Here is a 12,327-nt window from a genome sequence, read left to right as displayed (position 1 = left end):
ATTCACATAAGACAAATGAATCGATAATTCAAACAAACATTCAGACATTCAGCTGAGGCTACATTTCTAATAGCATGTATAGTTAATATTCATTTGGAGGAAAAACAGAATAAGAAAGAGGAAATGGATAAATAAGGAGGGATCATAACAAGCAGAGACCAAGTGACAGACTGACAGCCGCCCCCATCCCCCCTCTGTTCTCTGTTTCCCCCTTCCTCCCCATTTTTCCTCCAGCCGTCTCCCTTCAGTGGGTTCGTAGCCCTGTGGTGATTGTTGTTGGCCTCCTTCTTCACTCCCTCCCTCCACCCTCCCCCCCTCTATACCCTCTTTCCTTCTCCCCCCCTCCCCTTTAACAGAGAGGAGAAAACAAGTATCCAGGCAACCCAGCATCACTAACTAGGAGGAGAGGAGAGGAGAGGAGAGGAGAGGAGAGGAGAGGAGAGGAGAGGAGAGGAGAGGAGAGGAGAGGAGAGGAGAGGAGAGGAGTAAAATCCGCATTGTGATGGAAGTAAGAATACAGATGAGAATGAGAAAAAGCGAGGATGAATGAGAGGAATACAGAGAGAGAAAAGATAGAGAGTGTGATATGCTATAAAGGAGTAAGGACAGCACAGAAAAATAAAGAGATCAGTATCAAATGAATCCCCCAAATAAGAAGAAAGTCTTTCTGGTGAAGAGGGTAAAACAGACCAAGCAGTGGCATCTAATAAACGATGAGATGGTGTGAGACAGAAATATCCTGATGGGAATGATGGGAAAGGACAGATGAAGTGTGAGTGAGGAAAAGTGTGAGTGTACCTCTACCACATGTTGTTAAACCCTCCCTGTTCCATGTGTAATTCTTGCTCTTTCATCAGATTAATTCATGATATTTATATCAGTGTGATGTTGCGTGCTTTAACATAAGCACAATACATTAACTGATCCACCCACACTTTGAACCATTAGACTTAGGACTGTTTATGAGTCAATCAATTATACCAAAAAGAATAAACCAAGATGGATGAAAAAGTACACTTTATGACTACACAAAAAATCTTACTTCCATGATCATGCATTGTGTGGCATACAGTGCTGTTTTTTACTAAATTGAACTACTTGATCTATACCCCACAGACCTGAATTTGATCTTGATTTTAAAAGCATCCACAGTCCAAAGAGGGGATCATGGACATCGGCTTCATCAACATCAGGCTTCTGGGGCTTTAGCCAGGAATGTTTTTTGACTAGCCCCAAATCTTTCTGACAGAGGAAAAAATCTATAATCATCAGGAAATGTAATTACTTTAATTCCTGACCACCCCAAACTTGTGCTCATGTCCTCACCTGCACTATGGCATGGATACACAGTGTGCAATACTGCTTCTGCTTCATGCTGTCTGTCAGGCTCACACAGCAGGAACAACAATACACCAAAAAGATATAAACAAAAGTCCCTCTAGTGACCGTGCTGCCCCTAGGTTTGAAAACCATTGCTTTATTGACTAATGTAGCTAAGCAAATGCTTAATACATATCTGCTGCTGGTGCATTCTGACATTTTTTGCCACAGAATGTGGCTAAGCTAACGTTACTGGTACATGTCAACAAGCTAGTTAGCATAGGGTAACAGCGTTTTGTCCTGTAGGCATAGATGACATGAGTTAAATCATATAGGATACTTGGGGAGTTAGTAACACGATTTGGAGAAAAGTGAGATGTTCAAAACACCTGGTTCAATTAAATCTACTGTCATCAGCCTGCTGGTTTATTTTATTTGTGCTACACAAAGTGCTAAACATCACAGCAGTCAAATAAAAATGTAAAAGCAGAATAAAAAAGTAAAGTAATAAACACTGGTGCCATGGGTTTGAGAATTCTCAGCTGACCTACAGATATCCATTTTGTCCAGAGCAATTGTCTTAACATTACAATTAAAAATGAAAATTCAAATGAAATGTGATGTTTGTAATAGTCATACACTGCAGTAAAATTAAATGAAATTCAGGAAGTAGTTATTCCAGGTGGAACAGCAGAGACCACCCTCAAAAATCTGACACGCTCTCCACGTGCACGGCCTTCTTCACCCCAAAGACTTAAGTGTCTTGAAAATATCCTGGGACTCCCAACTCCTAAACAGCCCACCTTATTTCTATTCAATAATGACTCCACCCTCAGTGATAACATCACGTTAGCCCTCATCATATTTGCAGGTTTAACTGCCACCAAGAAGACCATAATACACTCATAGTTCTCCCTTCAGCCTCCTTCAATAAAAGAATGGCAGAATCGTTTTAGGGATATTGCTCTCATAGAAAGATCATTAGCTGTAATTCATAAAGCGCTGGCATCCACTGTAGAGGCTTGGGATATCTTCATTGATTCTCTTTCCAAGCCAAACTTTCTTGCACAGATATAATGTGTCATTTTGATAGAATGCAAGACATTCACATACACACATTATCTTTTTTTTTTTTTTTAATCATTTTATTTATTTATCTGCTTGTGTTTTTTTTCTTTTTACCCCTTTTTTTCTTTGCAAGGCGATGGTGATATGTATATAGTTTGTGCTAAATGCTGTTTGTATACAAGGATTCTTGTCAAAGGTACCTCTTATACAACAGATTTCAGATGACAAATTCAATAAAAAGTCACAAAAAAAGAGGGGATCATGCAGCTTCTTCCTCGCTGTCGATTTACTGCGCAGTTCTGCAAATGTAGAACTAGTAGTAAACATGCTAAAAAAAATAACTTAAAAAAATACATGGTAAATTGGAAATTATGCTAATTTCATTGTGTCTTCAGGCATTTGGGGGGTGTTTGCATGAGGGCAAGCTGCGCGATAGATAAGGTTCCAGAAAAGAGGGTTTTCCTCGGCTCTCCAAACCCCTCAAGACACACAGCGAGATGGCAGAGGAGGAGGAGGAAGAGGAGGAGGAGGGAGAGCAGACATAAAAACACTGTTGTTGTGTGTGTGTTTACTTTCATCTGCCTTTTCCATTTAGCCAAGAAAATGAAGTTTTATTCATATTTTTTGAGTCACAATGGTGAAAGTGAGGATCCAAGTATGCCAAATAAAGTTTGTTGATGATGCGTGGCCCTTTCTGGGACATAAATATAATAGTTGAATGGACAGAAAGACATGAAGAAAGTGAACTACTAAAAGACATATTCAGCTAGCTGACAATTCGATTTGCAAAGAATTGTTCACATTTGACCCCTTGTAAATCCTTTTTGCAGTGCTCTGCATGGGATCATGACGCCAAGCTTAGTGTGTGGCCCAACACACACACACACACACACACACACACACTCACACAAACACACACACACGTGCGCTCACACACACGACATGGCCCTTGCGACAGCTGGATGATGACATTTGATAGGGCTACGGTAGCTCATCTCCACACCCACTGTAATCCATGACATGTACAACCAGTGTGAAATGGGATGAATTAGGTGCTGTGGCATACTGTATCATTCAGGGTAACAGGGTTTGTAATTTATTATGGAGGAACTGGGGGAGACAGCTGACCTGCGCCATACCAGGATCCATAGGGATGTCAACCCTCTCTAAAGCAAGGTGGTTTGAGTTACCAGCCCTTTGTTTTTAGTACTGTTTGACAAAATGACACAAAATCATGTGCATGTCCGGATTCAATCTGCAATCACACTGAGCAATCAGTAGAGAGCTGCGTTAAAGCCCTGCGGGGAGCAATCTGGGCCATTTCCAAGCAGCATCTCCCACAGCCACATAAAAAAAGAAAGCTTTCCGCAGAGGAGCTGAGCTCATTTTGAACACATAATTGTCCTCTTCTTCCCCTACAGCCTCATTACAGTACAATCTGATTATAGGGTGGAAAACAAAGGATGAAGATCAAAAATACCATCCACCATTGATGAGGTGGATGCAGGTCTGTTTGTCTATCTGTCAACTTTAGGCGCAAAACACTCCCTTTCCTACTTAACGTGGGCTTGACTTCAAGCAAGCTGGGAAAAGTACAACTCTATAAAAACACAGTTTGTGTTCATTCCAGGTGAAACTGCATGTCACATCCGTTTGGGTTTCACAACGTAAAAGCATAAATTCTCATCCCCGATGTCAAAGCCGCTGTAGCTGGAGCAGAGAAGTGGCAGGAACCTCAGAGGGCCCAACACGGCTGTGACTGAAGTCAGCCCATTTTCTGTGTATGACAGCAGCAGAATGAGACTGTTTCGGCTCAGTTAACGCGACGACGATCGGGTCCCTGCTCCCAATGAGCAGATTTCATTGGCCTCTATTACTGGGTCAGACTGCGTGTGGCGGCGGCTGTGTGTGTTTGACTAGGCAATAAGCCTAGTGTCACTGTCACTTTCATCAGCAGAAACTCTCTCTCTCTCTCACTGTGTCCCGTGTCTTTTTCTTTGTCTTTTTCTCTCTCAAGGGCAGCCTTGGAAAAAGCGTCCAACCTTCCAGGAGAGAGGCAGGTAGGAAGAACATGACTATACCAACTGATTTACACAAAAGGCTCAACAAACATGCACTGAGAAGCATACTGTATGGGTTTTTATGAAAACTGTCACAGTTGGAGAACAATTTTGACATATGAATTTGATTTATATATTGTAAATATATTGTAAATATGTAATATACTGTAAAATTAAACACAAAGCCTGCTTGCCTTTTTATTTTTGTAAATACTGGACAATACTGGTGCAAGTTACAGTATCACCTGCCAGCACCAACATCACTGCCTGTGAAAACAGAAGCCAGTACGCACAAGTTATACAAGTATATTGACTGCATTCCTACTGTATGTGGAGAAGCTCTACTACACATCCAAGAGGTGTGTTAATACCACTGTAAGGTAGGAAGGGACTGGAAATGAAAAGTGGCCCTGGCCTTTGGACTCAGCTTGCCTCAAGCAAGTGAATAATAGTGAAATACCAGAAGAAATAGAAACTATGAGTTTTACAGGACAAATATAGTGAAGTGAAAAAGACTTGAAATGGCTTTAAATGCTTCAAATGATGAACAAACTATTTTTTCCATGTGAGTGAAATATAAAGTAGATTTGAGCATTTTGTCTTCAGCACCGACAAACTAAATTCCACCTCTGAATTCAACCAATGGTAAGTATGGAAGTACATAATGTCCATAAAGATCTGAATCTTACAAGCTTAATATCTAAATATGAAATTGAATCTTTGAAGAAAAAACTACTGAATTCTTCATGTTGAAATTGAAATACCACTACTTTATAGCACTGACATACCGTACAGCATAAAAAACATCTATATACTGATTAATATGGTCTGAGTTCGCCTCTTTGAAATTTCAGTTTCCTGCTGTGCAATTTCAAAAACAAACTGCAACTCTGTAAAAGGGTCTCTGTAAAACGTGGAAGCCGCTGCCTCCAGTGTTTCCACAGTAAAGATAACAGAGGTGGCCGGCAGCAGTAAGACTCCTGGTTAAGAGTGAGACACCCACTTTTTCAGACACCAAATAAGAGGAAGCCACAAAGCCAATACTTATAGGCTACCTCTGTACACAGGACAACGTCTGAACATCATGCTTGTCCCCACATTTCAGCACATTGGTAAATAAACATTACAGAGAACACAAAAGCCACAGTTTGCATGGCTTAAGTTGACAGAGGTGCACACACAGACCTCTCCAAAAATCACAAAACCTTTCATGTATTTCATGTATTTGCCTCTATCACTTTGCTCTTCTCTCCAGAACCAACATTCTCCAGAACTCCCAGATGATCACTCCACCTTTAAGGTTTGCACCGCTACCTAAATTACTGTGCTGCTGCAAAAATAAACCTGACTTCTCTATATATATACAAGTCTCTAACAGGTTGGAGTCTGGAATGTACTTCTTGGGATATAAATCTAGCTGCAGGTGAATCTATGTGAGCTGTGTGAGAGTGAAATAAGACAGACAGGAGGAGGAACACTGCAGCACTGAGCTAAAACATGAGGACGGTTGCAAGTTCACCTCCCATACTGCAGTGTCTATCTGTGTGTGTGTGTGTGAGAGAGAGAGATATAGACAGGTTGAAAAGGAGAGTCTTGAGTTACAGGTGCATGCATGATGTGGGTGTCTGTATTAAATCTATGTGCATACATCCATGTTTATGAACAGACAAGTGTAGTGCTAATCTGGATTCTGTTCACATCATCCCATCCATGAGGGATTTGACGTGAACGAGCGGAGCAGTGCAGAAGTACCGTGCACTCTCCAGGGACGAACACAGCCCTCAGTCATTGGAGTAAATCCATTACCCAGGCAGACACAACATCGAGAACGTCAACACTAAGCCGCTTAAATTTGTAAATGCATCTTTTTCTCTCAGTTTCAGCCCTCCGTCCAGACTAAAACAGTGTTTTTCTCACCCAAAAACGGAGCTTTTCTAAAAACGGTCTCCAGAGTGTATGAGTCTTAAAACAACCACTTGGTGTCTCGGTGTGTACAGGAAAAACTGAGCTTTGCAGAACAATGACGTAAGCTGCCCAGTGAAGGGCTATGTGGCAGTAAAGTAAATAAAGGACTTCCTGTCATCTCTGTGATCAATCATTTCAAATGTCAACATAGTCAAAGAGAGAGCTTTTTAAAATTTAAAAAAAAAAAAAAATTGGATTTTGTTATTTTGTCAGATGGCGTTGCGATCATAAAATAATATTTTTATCACCACAGCAGAGCAGTTTGGGAATGACTGCTGGTTCACAGGTGGATTTTATGAGCGGCGATTAAATCACAATTTCATACTCATTTTGCTGTGTGACGACAGAAACATATGTAAATGGCCACAACTACAGTACCAGCCAAAAGTCTGGATACTTGAACGAGAAAGTGTGTCCAAACATTTGACTGGCGCTGTATGTTGTCTCTAACATTCTGTGTAAGCACTCATTTCAAATGTCAATCACACAGTATTTATGTTGATTTGACATCACGACCATAAAATAGTGATTTGGTCAGCCAGGCTGTCTGTCCTGCTCCTTTACCAGATGTTAGCTGTGATGCACAGTTCTGTTTGGCTACTAGACGAACAAGTGATTTTGCTGTTGTTGCTCTGTGGTTCAGGTGTTTCACTCTGGGACCAGGTCTCTAGTGTGGATGCAAGTTGTTTTCACACAAAAACAGTGTTTAAAAATTAAAACAGCTTAGTGTAAATGTAGTCAAAGATTCAAACACACACTCATCTACACACAGTATGTAACCCAGTCTAAACACTATAAACAAAGCAGTTTATCCACAAGTAAAATCTACAGATTTTTATATGATAAACACATCTCACTAGCCTAAATCGCAAACTGAGGCTTCAACTTATTATCACTGATAGAGAAGAAGTGGCAAATAATAACTTAATTGTAAAATATAAGCTGTCTAGAGTCCAAAGAAGGGTAAACACACCATCATTAGATCTCACTCTTCTCATCTTAAAGTGAACCTGAGTAATAAAGTTGAACAGTTTTCAAACAGTCTTGCTGCCATTCGGAGCTCTCAAGGTGCAAAACTGTCTGGTGCTTTAACGTTTGGTTTAGGGTGTCATCAGCAATGAGAATGCATCCAGGCAGACTGTCCGTATAATAACCCCAGTTATTGCTTCCCTGCTTTCTAAATATGACAAGCAATGCTGAGAAACTCAACCTTTTCATTGTGCAAAATGCACCTCTTAAATAAACGAGCTGCAGTAATAATTTGAGCGCTTTTCTTATTCCATTCCATCCCCTCTGATCATCAGTCCTTGTCCAGCTCCATTAGAGCAGTTTCATATCGGAGAATAACAATATCTCGCTCACCGCGCTGCTGTAGAGCTAATCAATCTACGGCTCGTCTCGTCATAGGTGGACTGATCGGCTGGCATTATTCTCCGGTCAATTACCTCCAGTGAGTGAGGCAGAAGGAAGAATGACAATGGACGCTGATGAATGCCACTCAGGGATAAATTTAGCCAGCCAGGGCACTGTCCCCAAGCTGGCAGTAAGACAATTGGGTCGTCTAATGGGTATTTATAAGAGCTCCCCTCCAGCGACCAGCTATTTGTTATAAAGAGGTTACTGCTGGAATGGACTGTTTACCTATGATGTGGTAGTTTGCATAAGGACATCATTGTTGAAGGCCACAGTGTGTATGACGTGTGGGTGCATGCATGTGTGTTTATGCACATGCGAATGCATCTGTATTCTCAATCATTTTAAAGACGGGTATTCATCTACTGCCTTGACTATCAGGAGTCTAAAGTGGCAATCAAATAACTATAAATCAGTGTGGCTTGAATCTGAACTGCCTCATTTAAAGTCTCGGTGCACACAGCAGTAGGTAGTAATAGTTAAACAGCTGGTGAAGGTATTTAACACATCATTATGCCCTGCGTGCGCGTGCAAGAGTGAAGAAGCAGCCAAAAATGGTACTTAGCCTGACAGATCTATGGGTTCAGGGAATGGCAGACCACAGACAGCCTCTACTGTCCTGCAGGACGATGAGAAAAACACAGCAGCACACACAGGATGAAAAAAGGAATGGGGACAGAGAGGAAGAGAGGGCAAGAGAGAGGAAAAGAAGGATTGAGACAAACAGTTTTACAAAGACTAAAGAGTGATAGTCACATACAGCAGTTGATGACAGATGAGGCCTGGGTGAAGACAGAGAATATGGGAAGAGGAAGGAAAAGGAAAGTGTGGATTCTGGCAAATACACAGAGAGCAAATATAAGCTAATACATAGGCTTTTTTAATTTCATTGCAAATTATACTGCTTCTTTTATTTCACTGCAGTTTGATTAGGCATGGAGAACTGATGGCTGTTCTGGGATGTAGCAGGGTTAGTTAATAAACTGATCCTTAAGACTCAACTGAGGAAACAGAGTGAAAGAGGGTTGCTTGTTTAATATGGTTATAACATTTTATTGCTATTTTCTTAATGTATTAGGGAAATAGCTTTGAGTTTGCATGCATTAGTTGCTGTTTTTCTTTGAACTTTTCTTTGAACTGCTGTAGATATAATGAAGGGTTCCACTACTGATTTCAGCCAACAAAGCTGAGTAGGTTTTTACTGTGTGAAAATATGTTTTGATTTTCTTTTTTAGTTATTCACACACAGACTTCACAACTGCTGCAATTCCCACAGGTAAAAGATTACTTTGTAGTTATCAGCTAAAACATAAAACAAGAAGACCTTGTGGCGCAACGGTAGCGCGTCTGACTCCAGATCAGAAGGTTGCGTGTTCAAATCACGTCAGGGTCAAAGCTTTTCACAGTCAGTGTTAACTTTGTTGGAAAAGGCTGTGCAACAGGAACCACAGGTTGTCTGCATGCGGGCTGCTTTTATACTGAAACACAGTGAAAGAGCTTATTAACAAGCAGCTGTCTTGTACTGACACATGCAGAGTAAAGAAAACATTCAAATTCACTGAGCAAAAATAAAATATTTCCACTTGAAATCTGAGCAGCTTTCCTTTTCTGAGTTTAAATCCATCCGGCAATTTTGCTCCCACCACTCGGGAGTAAAATAATACAACACCATTATGCTTCACTGAAATAATTTCCTATGAAAGAGCAGATGTCTGCATTTTCTCTGACTGTCTCCTCTGTTTTTGTCTGTGAAATAAGGTTCTTTTGTGTATCTTAACGGGATAATCCTTTTCACAGTCATACCTACCTGGCACTAAGGTGTCTACTGTCCTGTAATTCTAATAACAGATGGCAACAACTGTCCAGAGCAGCTCAATTCCATCGTACAAATTACTGCTTTAGGCAAATGTCCTACACACAGGCGGTTATTTAGTTACAACATATAACCTCTACAATCCTTTTAGTATGCATGTGGCCCCTGCTGAACATTTCTAAGGAGGCTTTGAGAGGCAGGTTTCACTGCCCTTAGCTGAGCTCATATTCCCGCTGTTAATTGGGCCTGACCAGATCTACGTGCCGACAGATCTGTCTTTTCTTCCTCTTTCTACGCTTAAAGTGTGCAGCTACTTGTATTTTTCACCTCTCATTTTTCAGATGTGACAAACCTCTGGGTTCTGAATACACACAGAACTAGGATTCATAGAAGTATAAGACTTGTCCTCTTAATACTTCCCCCGTTGTCCCCTGTTACTCTTATATTTCCTCTCCCCCTGCTCCAGCACCCACCTCTCAGAAAAGCCCTTCCCTGACCTGACCCTGGGGTGATCACATCCAGCATGTTAACCATTTGACCCCCTGACCCACTTAAGCACTTCCTGTGGTCCTCTACAAGGAAATTTGGTTAAAACACATGTAAGGAAATACGAAGAAGTTAGCTGAACAGTCTGTTTTGTTTTCTAATGGCTCGCCTTTATGTGTGCGTGTGTGTGTGTGTGTGTGTGCGTGTGTGTATCTGGAAGCAAAAAACCATTACTGGAGTGAAGATAGAGCTCACTCACACACCTGGGCCCCATTCAGCGCTGCCCTGCCAAACACCCGTGACGTGCCCTGAACAGAGCGGCATCATGGGAAGTCTAAATTAAGCGTAGGGCTCTGTCATGGTCAGGGCACACTGTTGAACACTTGCTGTGTTTGGAGGAGTGAGAGACAGAGAGGACCGAGACACGCACAGACACAAAGACACACACACACACACAATACAAGTGAATTAAAACAGGAGCTGAATGAATAAAAACATCTGAGCAGTGTAATTAAACTTACTTTAGTAATTAAACTTGCAACACTGGCCTTGGTTTGACTTGAGTATGAAACGCCCACACTGCTTTCAGCTATTAAACGAAGCACTGATGTTGGTCAGAATGTAAAACCAGAGTGAGCCTATTATGAAAGCATATTACAATGAACACCTACACAGCAACCCTGCACAGCTATGCCCTGTGTGTTATTCCAACATGTTACACTCATGAAATTAATTCAATAAATCACAGCAAACTAATGAGAGTGTAAGAAAAGCATATTTCATGACACGTCCAAATACTTCTTAGTCTGTGGAATAACAGGAGAGAGGGGAGGGAGAGCCGTTCCCAGAACTGAAAACTCCCTGGATCTGGAATACGGGGCGTTGATATTTTCTTAAGTAGGCCTCGGGGATAGCTTTTGAAACCATGCTTCATGTAGGATTTTATTTGGCTTGGAATAAAAGCCCTCCCTAGGGTGCTCCCTCCTCCTATAGGCTGGTTAACCCTGCCCGACATGCACACACATTTAAAAACGCGCACACACACACAGAAACGTTAAGTAGGTTATGATTCATTTTCTTTGTCATCGTCTGCTCATAAAACAAAGTCAGCTGGAGCGAATGGGGGCTTTCCTCCACTCCTTTTAGGCTGCACACTAAATCATTCATGGCTATTAAACAGTACATGTGTGTATTTAAAATGTAACACCCAAAATGTGAATGCTGGCACACGTAGGCATGGACACACATGGTCTGTGCTTTCACATAATGTCATTCAAACTATAACCTGACATTTCCTCTGTATTGTTGCTTTTTAAATGGACCTGTAAATAACTGGGAGCACAAAGAGCCGACAGCGGCCGGTCGGTTAATGAATTCAATTAGTCAACGTCGGGGCGATTAAGAGGTCTGAAAAGAGGCATTGTCACATCGTAGATAGGACAGCAGTGTGTGTGTGTGTGTGTGTGTGTGTGTGTGAGAGAGAGAGAGAGAGCCAGAATCAATGGCTCTATCAGTCAGCCAGACCAGGCCTCACACTCAGGGCCTCTTGCTCCATTCATCACTAAGGACCAACGGACAGCCAACATGGTACTCTATGTTTTTGTGTGTTTCTTTTTGTAGGAGTGTGTCAGCATCATTGTGTGTGCATTTTTCTTTGCTACAGTGTGTGCATGATGCCACGTGTGTTTGCATACCAGCAGCTCATTATAACTCTTTGTACCAACACACTGCACATCTCAAAGCCGGTAACATTGTCTCTTATCTCAACAGCAGGCTGAATGCTTTGAAACTGTCAAAGGCCTCATAGATGCTTTCTCAATTAAGAGTAACCTTTATGCAGAAGGATTCACTTCCACAAAAGCTTCTTGTCTGCTTTTACAGAATGTACTACAATAGAAATTGGAGGCACTGTACTTGTAGCTGTCAGATGCCGAGTTCAAACGGTGCGTTTTTTTTTGTTTGTTTGTTTGTTTTGTTTGTTTTTTTGTTTGGTTTTTTTTGTCCCAACAGGGAATCGACCTTTTCACTGAGATGTCTGAGTAAACAAAAAGAAGCAAACAAACAAAATGCCAAACAAAACTCACAGTATTCACACTGACGAGACGGTGCCAAAAGACCACAAACAATAGTGCTCCTCAGTAGCCCACTAAAGCTGAGCGGAGCCTACGGAGAAATGGCTCTGTGCATGCAGGGTGAATTATT

At 41.4% G+C, this 12,327-nt stretch overlaps 1 protein-coding gene and 1 non-coding gene across 8 annotated transcripts in view; one reads left to right on the top strand and one right to left on the bottom strand.

The window, feature by feature from the left end:
- Positions 1-12,327, bottom strand: part of LOC137173071 (partitioning defective 3 homolog) — a 355,263-nt gene that overhangs the window by 261,104 nt on the left and 81,832 nt on the right. The gene's annotated exons all lie outside the window — the stretch shown is intronic.
- trnaw-cca (transfer RNA tryptophan (anticodon CCA)) lies at positions 9,148-9,219 on the top strand. Its single transcript has one exon. It is a non-coding gene; the product is annotated as a tRNA-Trp (tRNA).

The sequence above is a fragment of the Thunnus thynnus genome, chromosome 21 (genome assembly GCF_963924715.1).
Source record: "Thunnus thynnus chromosome 21, fThuThy2.1, whole genome shotgun sequence".
Classification (NCBI taxonomy): Eukaryota; Metazoa; Chordata; class Actinopteri; order Scombriformes; family Scombridae; genus Thunnus; species Thunnus thynnus.
This window is presented reverse-complemented; position numbering and strand designations above follow the sequence as displayed.